This window comes from Chinchilla lanigera, unplaced genomic scaffold (assembly GCF_000276665.1).
Source record: "Chinchilla lanigera isolate Chin_1 unplaced genomic scaffold, ChiLan1.0 scaffold00023, whole genome shotgun sequence".
In the NCBI taxonomy this organism is placed as follows: domain Eukaryota; kingdom Metazoa; phylum Chordata; class Mammalia; order Rodentia; family Chinchillidae; genus Chinchilla; species Chinchilla lanigera.
This window is the reverse complement of record NW_004955424.1, coordinates 21,743,660-21,752,291: the sequence shown is the minus strand read 5'-3', so window position 1 is coordinate 21,752,291 and position 8,632 is coordinate 21,743,660.

The window sequence follows — 8,632 nt, the reverse complement described above, 5'->3', positions numbered from 1 at the left end:
GGCTGTGCCATTTTATACCCTTATCAGCTATACAAGGATTCCAATTTCTACAAGTCCTTGCCAAGTTTGTTTGTTTTAAAATAGCTACCCTAGTAGGCACAAAGTAGGATTTCATTGGATACATGTATGTATGAGTGTTGAAGATGAAATATCATTTGAAATTGGGTATATGGCACACATCTTCAGCATCAACACTCTGGGAGGCTGAGGCAAGAGGATCACAAGTTCAAGCCAGCCTGGGCAATTTAGTGACTAATGCAAGATCCTGCCACAAAGCAAAAATTAAGCAGGATATGGTAGCATACACCTGTAATCCCAGCACTCAGGAGGTTAAGGCAGGAGCATCACTGTGAGTTCAGGGTCAGTCTGGGCTACATAGCGAGACCCTGTCTCAAAAAAAAAAAAAAAATTAAATTAAAATGGGCTTAGAGATGTCGCTCAGTGCAAAGACCCTGCATTTAATCCCTAGTACTGAAAAAAGTCATATGAAATCTTCATAGTTTTTTGTACATGCGCTCCATCATAACCACCATAATTGGCCCGTAGGGTGGCACACGCCTGTAATTGCAGCACTTGGGGAGATGAGGCAGGAGGATCTCCGTTGAGTACAAGGCCAGCCTGGGCTACATAGTAAATTGAAGGCCAGCAAAGTACTGTCTCAACAAAACAAAACAAAGCAATACAAAACACCTCCCCATCATGTGCCAGATCATCTTTCTTGGTGGTCTTTGGTCTTCCAGGAAACTACATTCCCATTCTCACCCCACTTTTATTTTGAGACAAAATTGCTAAGTTGCCCAGGCTGGACTCAAACTTTGGATCCTCCTGCTTCAGCCTCCTGAGTTCTGGGATTATAGGCCTGTGCCACATGCTTGGCCTGAAATCTTTGAGTTCTGGTTTTGCTCATGCACCCTACTCTTTTTCTCCCTCCCTGAACATCCCTTTGTCGCCCTAGTCATCATGGATGTCCTCGTCCTGGTCTTCCCAGGGGTCCCCTGGGCCGTGCCCCTCGCGCTGCCTTCTACCCTTGCTTTTCCACGGAGAACTTGACCCTGTCCGTACTGGGAGAGGCCCTGCTTCCACTGCCAACAGGACCACTCGGAGCCAAACGTCCTCCTGCGTGCGAGGAGGTCAGCTCCGCTGTGCCTCGCTGCGCGCCGCCGACAGCCTATTGTAGTTTGATGGACATTTCCTGATGACTAATGGTGCTCAGTGGCTTTTCATGTGCTTGTTTATTAGAGTCTATTTTTAAAATTGCCTACCCCCTTTCATGTTATTTTTATACTTTCGTTTTAAATTGGTAAATACTGTATATACGAGGAGCCGCGCTGCGATGGAGCGGTGCGCGCGCATCCAGCACAGCTCAAGGACGAGGCAGGCGGGTCAGCATCAGGGCGAGTAGTTACTGTTCCTTTGTAGCTAGAACATGTAAGAGCCTCTTTTTAGCGACTTCAAAACGTGCATTTTAACAATAGTCGCTTTACTGGGTCACAGAATACCAGAACTTCTTCCTCCTATTCAAGGGCAACATTGTAGCCATTTACCAGCCGCGCCCCACTTGCATCCGCGCACCGCTCCTGAGAGCCGCTGGGAGCCCCCGCTGCCCTCCGCTGGGCCGCGAGGCTCCCTGAGACGCTGCACGCTCCTCGTGAGGTTGTCTGGCTCAGCCTGGCTAGTTCATGTCTTCCAGGTTCGTGTTATTTCAAATGAAAGAAGTCCCCGTTTTTAAAAAACTACAGACTGGACAGTATTCCATTCTGAATATGTACCGTATTCTCCTCTCCAGTACTGGGCCATAAGCCCACGGCTTTTACTCTGAGCCATATCCCTCGCCCTATTTTTATTTTGAGATGTTACCATTAAGGCACTGAATTGCCCAGGTTGGGTTCAAATTTGTGATCCTCCTGTCTCAGGGCTCCAGAGTGTTGGGATTATAAGTGCAACTCACCGTGCAGGGCCTATATAGCATATTTAAGAAAATGTCCGCTGATAGACATCTAAATGGTTTCCATACCTTGGCTAATGAGAATAACGCCGCAGTGAATTTGAGAATAGAGGCTTGTCCTTGGCACACTGATTTCAGTTTCCCGGGTATGTGCCCAGGAGTAGGAATGTTGGATCACGGGATAGTTTGATTTGTATTTATTTATTTATTTTTCTTCTTTTTGAGGCCGGGTCTCGCTATGCAGTTCAGGCTGGTCTTGAGCTCACTTTGTAGCTCAGGCTGGTCTCGAAGTCGCAACGATCCTCCTGTCTCAACCCCCAAATGCTGGGATAACAGGCGTGTGCCACCACGCCCGGCTTGATAGTTTGATTTTTAGGTTTTTGAGAACTCCTTATACTGTTTTCCAAAATGGTAGTACTCACATACATTCTATTAACAGTGCATAAATGCTCCTTTTTCTCCACATCTCACTGACACGTGTGATCTTTTCTTTTTTTTTCACTATAGTCAGTCCAACAGGTGTAAGGTAATGTCTCATTGTGATGCATCTTTGTGTGTGTGTGTGTGTGTGTGTGTGTGTGTGTGTGTGTGTGTAATATGGGGGATTGAACCCAGGGTCTTCACACCAAGCTACATCTCCAGCTCCTTTTTATTTTTTATTTTGAGATAAGAGTCATACTAAGTCTCTAAGTTGCCCAGGCTGGGCTTCAATTTGAGATCTTCCTGCCTCAGCCATTCAGAGTGCTGGGAGTATAGGCATGTGCCACCATGCCCAGCTATATATCTCTTTTTGTTTAGACATCTCTGTGTAAGGTTAGATATCTCTGTGTATCTTTAAGAATGCTTGCCAAGGGTGGTGGTGCACACCTGAAATCCAAGGGAGGCTGAGGCAGGAGGATCATTGTGAGTTTGAGACCAGCCTGGGCTACAAAGTGAGCTCAAGGCCAGTCTGAACAACATAGGGAGACCCTGTCTCAAAAAGACAAAAAGAAAAAAAAAAAAGAAAAAAGAATGCTTTATATTATGTTCTTTGCTATAAATTATGTAGGAACCTTTTTCAATTTTCTTTGGGGTTCTTTTTTCCTTAACTTTTTCAAAGACTCAACACAAATTTGTTAATGCTAATTTTGTTTTCTTTCTTTCTTTCTTTCTTTCTTTCTTTCTTTCTTTCTTTCTTTCTTTCTCTCTCTCTCTCTCTCTCTCTCTCTCTCTCTCTCTCTCTCTCTCTCTCTCTCTCTCTCTCTCTCTCTCTTTTTTGTCTTTTTGAGACAGGGTCTCACTATGCAGTTCAGGCTGGCTTTGAGCTCACTTTGTAGCCCAGGCTGGTCTTTAACCCACAACAATCCTCCTGCCTCAGTCTCCTGACTGCTGGGGTTACAGGGGTGCACCACCACGCTGGGCTATGTTTTCTAATTAATTAATTTCCCCTTAATTCCTTCCTCAAGAATAGTTTTCTTAAAATAATAATAATTTTCTTAGCCAGACATGGTGGCACATGTCTGTAATCCCAGCACTCTGGGAGATGAGGTAGGAGGATCACAAGTTTGAGGCAGCCTGGGTAAATTAGCCACTTGGTAACACTCTATCTCAAAATAAAAGAAATTTTTAAAAGGCTGGGGATGTAGCTCAGGGTGAAGCCCTGAGTCCAATCCCCAGTACTGGGAAAGAGAAGGTGGGGGTGGGTACTGTTGGTGCTACATTTACCCAAGAATGTTACCGAGTAAGGCAAGGACTCACTGCCCCACGCACACGGGAGCCTATGTTACTGCTCCAGGATTTTGCAAAAAAGAAAAAGAGTTGCTGCGTGGCCAGCCAGCAGGGAAACAGAGAGACCAGGGCTGTAACTCCAGCCTGCCTCCCTGATCCATTGGTCCTGGGAGTTGACAGGAAGGGAGGGCGAGGCAGATGAGTGTATAGTGGCCTCTTCACAGGGCCCCTACTTCTTCTGGGGGAGAATTTTCAGCTGGGGACTTTAATTACGCTTGTAACATCACGGACTGGGCGAGCTGGCTCCTGCTCACGTCCGTTCTTGAAAAACTTGTTCCAAACTGTAGGAATCATTAACGACAGGCCTGGGGGCTTTTTCTGGAAGACAGCTAAAATAAAGAATTTAATTCTGGGCTGGCCTTTTCGTGTATTTCAGACTGTCCCCTAGTTATCTTCACCGTCCCCTTCACTTACACGTTCCGCACTGCCTTCTTGCTTTCCTTCATTTTTTCTCGTCTTTTTGAACTGAGTGTTGGGCTGGGGGTATAGCTCAGTGGTTTAAGCGCTTGCCTGGAAACCCTGAGGTCATGGGTTCAATTCCTGGTACCAAAAATGAAAAGTAAAAAATAAAATAGAGAATGAACTGAGTATTAAATAAGGAAGAATTATAAATATCCAACTAGTAAGGTCTTTTTTGGGGGGTTTCTATAATTATATTTCAGTTTTATAACATTATTAGAGAGTGGTGTCTTGTTCCTTTGGAATTTTTGAAATTTTTATGACCTATTTACTGTAGCCAAGTAATTTTGAAAATATTCCTTAGCTAGGTGTGGTGCACACCCATAATCCCAGCACTCAGGAGGCTGAGGCAGGAGGATTGCTACAAGTTCAAGGCAAGCCTGAACTACATAGCAAGACTTTGTCTCACAAAAAAAAAAAAAATCCATAAATATAGGAAAAGAAAGTTTTTAGTTTTCAGATTACATATATATGTTATATATATTATACATATGACTTTTTTTTGTTGTTGATGGTGCTGGAGATTGAACCCAGGGCCTTCTCACTGAATACATATCCACCCCTTTTAAAATTTTGAGGCAAGTTCTTGATAAATTGCCCAGACTAGGCTCAAATCTGTGATCCTCTTGCCTCAGCCTCCTGGAGTACAGGAATTACAAGTTTGTGCATATCACCCCCCCCCCCAGATTAGCTTTTAACCTTCTGACCTAACTGATGTGACAATTACTGTTTGGTTCATTGACTTTGCTTTATTATTGCCTTTATCTTTTTAGGGATGATTTGGAAGGTTTGCATTTTTGTTCCAGTATTTAATGTATAACTTTGTTAAAAAAATATTTTCAAACTGAGTGTGGTGGCAGACAGCTGTAGTCCTAGCACTTCGGAGGCTGAGGCAGGAGGTATATATTTCAGCAAACTGTAAAGGCATGACCCTTGTAGACATAGGGGCAAAGATGTGTTTATTTCACTCCTTACCAAGAAACCAGATTGTTATTATAAATAGTTCAAAGGATAAAGTCAAAGGAACACAAATTTGAATGAAATAAAGGGATTAGATTGCAAATCAAAGCAAACTAGTTTTTTTTCCACAAAGAGAAAGAAAGGAAGTCAAAGGAAACTCTACTAGATATTAGAGTCTGCACATCTACAGTTACCTTCGATTTACAAAGTTGTGGAAAACAGCTGCAAAGACAGTGACAGGACCAGAACCAGACTGGAGGACTGGCTGGAGGACCGTGCTATACACAATATGTGCAGTTTGTTTGTGTGTTTATTTATTTATTTATTTAGGTCTTTTTTGAGACAGGGTCTCTCTATGCAGGTCAGGCTGGCCTTGAGCTCACTTTGTAGCCCAGGCTGGCCTTGAACTTGCAACGATCCTCCTGCTTCAGCCTCCGAAGTGCTGGGATTACAGGTGTGCGTCACCACGCCCACCTTATTTATTTTTAAAATTAATTTTATTGGTGTATTTCAGATATGCATAATGATCACATTCCTCATAGGGAATTTGTGCCTGCACATGTTATATCTTGTTTCTTTTTTTCCATTCCCCTCCCCTCCCTTCAACCCCTCTTCCCCTCACTTACAAAAGCTTATTTCCATTTTTTCTTTCTATCCGCCATCCCCCCACCCCAGTTAAGCAAAAGCTAAGGAAGGGTTTCTCAGCAAGAATGGAGGGGACAAGGAGCAGAGGAGTCTCAGTGGAGGTCCTCGTATGCCGTCAGCCCTGAATCCAGGACCGCTGGTCCCCATTTTCTTCTATAAGCAATGACGGGATTAGTAGTCCTCCTCCTCCCGCTTCCTTTCTGAGAAAGCTCTGTTTATAACAGTGGTGTACAACTTTGGCCTCACCTGAAGGATCTGTAAAAACTCCTGATACCTGGGGGTTGGTTCCTGAGATTCTAATTTAGTTGGCCTAGAATGCAGTTTGGGCATCCAGAGTTTTTAAAAGCTACTTAGGGTTTTCTTTTTTCTTCTTGAAATGCCGTGTGTTGAAACCAGAGCACTGCATGTGCTCGGCAAGTGTTGTACCACCGAGCTGCAGCCCGAGTTAGATAATTCTGGAGTTCAGTCAAGGTTGAGGTTGAGTCATCCAGCTATAAAAATCTATATTAAATGCAGAATAATGGAGATAGTGGGTCTACCACTATGCAGGGAATGGAAAAGATGATAATTTTATATTCATTTGTATAGATATAAATTATGTCTGGAAGTGTTACCAGCTAGCATGGGTCCTTGCTTTAGTGTGATGGAAATTAAAACTAAAATCACAGTATGAAGCCGGGTGTGGTGGCGCAGCCTGTAATCCCAGCACTTGGGAGGCTGAGGCAGGAGGATCACTGTGAGTTTGAGACCAGCCTGGGCTACAAAGTGAGCTCACGGCCAGCTTGAACTGTATAGCGAGACCCTGTCTCAAAAAGACAAAAATAAATAAATAAATAAATAAAATAAAATGACAGCATGAATTTACAGGCAAAAGCTTTAACTGGAAGGTCAGAGAAGATGAAGAAAGAACTCCAGCTTGAGCAATAGCTGGAGGGGGCCAGAGTGACCTGCCCACAGAATAGTATTACGGGGTAGTAGGCTGGGGCCCCAGTTAATCACTGTCTCAGTAGTGGTTTTGTAACTTTCAAGGAACCTTCAGGACTTGAAGAGTGATTCCCTGTGTATGTGGCAACTCAGCGGGATCCTATTTCAAAATAAAAAATAAAAAAGGGCTGGAAGTGCAGATTAGTGCAAAGGTCCTGGATTCAGCTCCTAACACCACAAAACAAATTGCACACAGGTACACAAAGGAGGTTTCCAGTGGTAGAACTCTGCTGTTTTTACTTATTTCCTTTTAAAAATAGAAAACTATTTATTTATTTAGAGACAGGCTTTCACTATTCAGCACAGCCTGGCCTTGAACTCGTGGAGATCCTCTTCTCAGCTTCCAGAGGGCTGGGATTACAAGTGTGTGCCACATGCGCAGCTTATTTTTGTAATAAAATTAAAAATAGGAAGAAACCTAAAAATCCCAGTTTACCTGGAGGCAGAACTTGCACCCCGCTGGAAGGAATCGGCTTCATCTTTGTGGTATTTGCTCCTCTTTCCCTCCAGCTCCTCTCTTCTTGCTCGAGAGGCAGCTGGACTGTGGAGGCTTCAAAACCTGCCCAGTCACCTCAGAGGCGCTTTCGGGAAGGGGACTGACCGCCCCTCGGGCTGGGCCGCTCCCAGGGAGTACAGTGTATCTCTGTGAAGTCTCGGCTTAGAGTTCTTGGCCTCAGTCATTCATGAATTTTTCCTTAGAACCTAATTTATAATTGTTTGCAGAAACCTCAATTTCGCGGAAATCGCAAATACGCTCCCCAATTGTTTTTTTGGCGGGAGGTTTGCAAGTAGCCAATCCAAGGGCATTATTCATCTCTCTTTGCTGCTGATTGGCTGCTGCCCTGTGACCCATCTCAGGCAGATGCACCAGCATTCCGCTTGGTGACAGATTGCTGTACTGCTTGCAGCTATCCCCAGTGCTCTTGGTTTTATTCTTCTTAAAGCCCTAAGATCCCTAAGATGCCACAAAACAGCCTGCACCTTCCAAGGTTTCATCAATATAGTATTTCATTAAAGTAAATTATGTAACTGAGGAATACATAGAACATTTAGAGATTAAACTATAAAAATAGGCATTTCTAGACATGTTCCTGACTCTATCTAAAATTAGCGGTTTTTCACAATTCATGAGTGCTGTAGGACCACAACCCCTGAGAATTTGGGGGGTGCACTGTACCACACAAATTCTGCAGATCATTTCTATCACCTGATGGACACTGCCAGGCTGCGGTGGGGGCAAAAGACCAGCAGACAGGCCCTGAGCCCTAGGTCCTCCCTGTGTGAGGTGGCAGCCAGGACACACGCACAGGAGGAGGCCTGTCCCTAACAATTATGGGGCCAGGATGACCAAATCAGTAGAGGCTCACACATTACATATTTAAATATTTAGCTGGACTTGGTGGCACCTGCTTGTAATCACACTCGGGAAGCTGAAGCAAGAGGATCGCCATGAGTTCAAAGCCAGCTTGGGCTACATAGTGAGTCTGGCTACAAGGCCAGACTGAACCACATAATGAGACCCTTTATAAAAACCAAACCAAAGCAAAACAAAACAAACCAAACAAAACAAATAAATATTTAAAAGCTGTAACTCAAGCTAACAAATCACTAACTAAAACACCATCGAAACTCTGTAATGTTTGTATTGTTCCTATCCTATTTCGTAAATGGGTGCATGTTTATTATTATGTGTTTCCTACAACAACCATTGAGAATAGTTAATGATTATTCAATAGGTCATTCATGTATAGCTCTATTTATTTTGTTTAGAAGGCACTTTGAGGGGCTGGGGATTTAGCTCAGCGGCAAAGCGCCTGCCTAGCAAGTGCAAGGTCGTGAGTTCGGTTCCCGGTACCGGAGAAAAACCAAAAA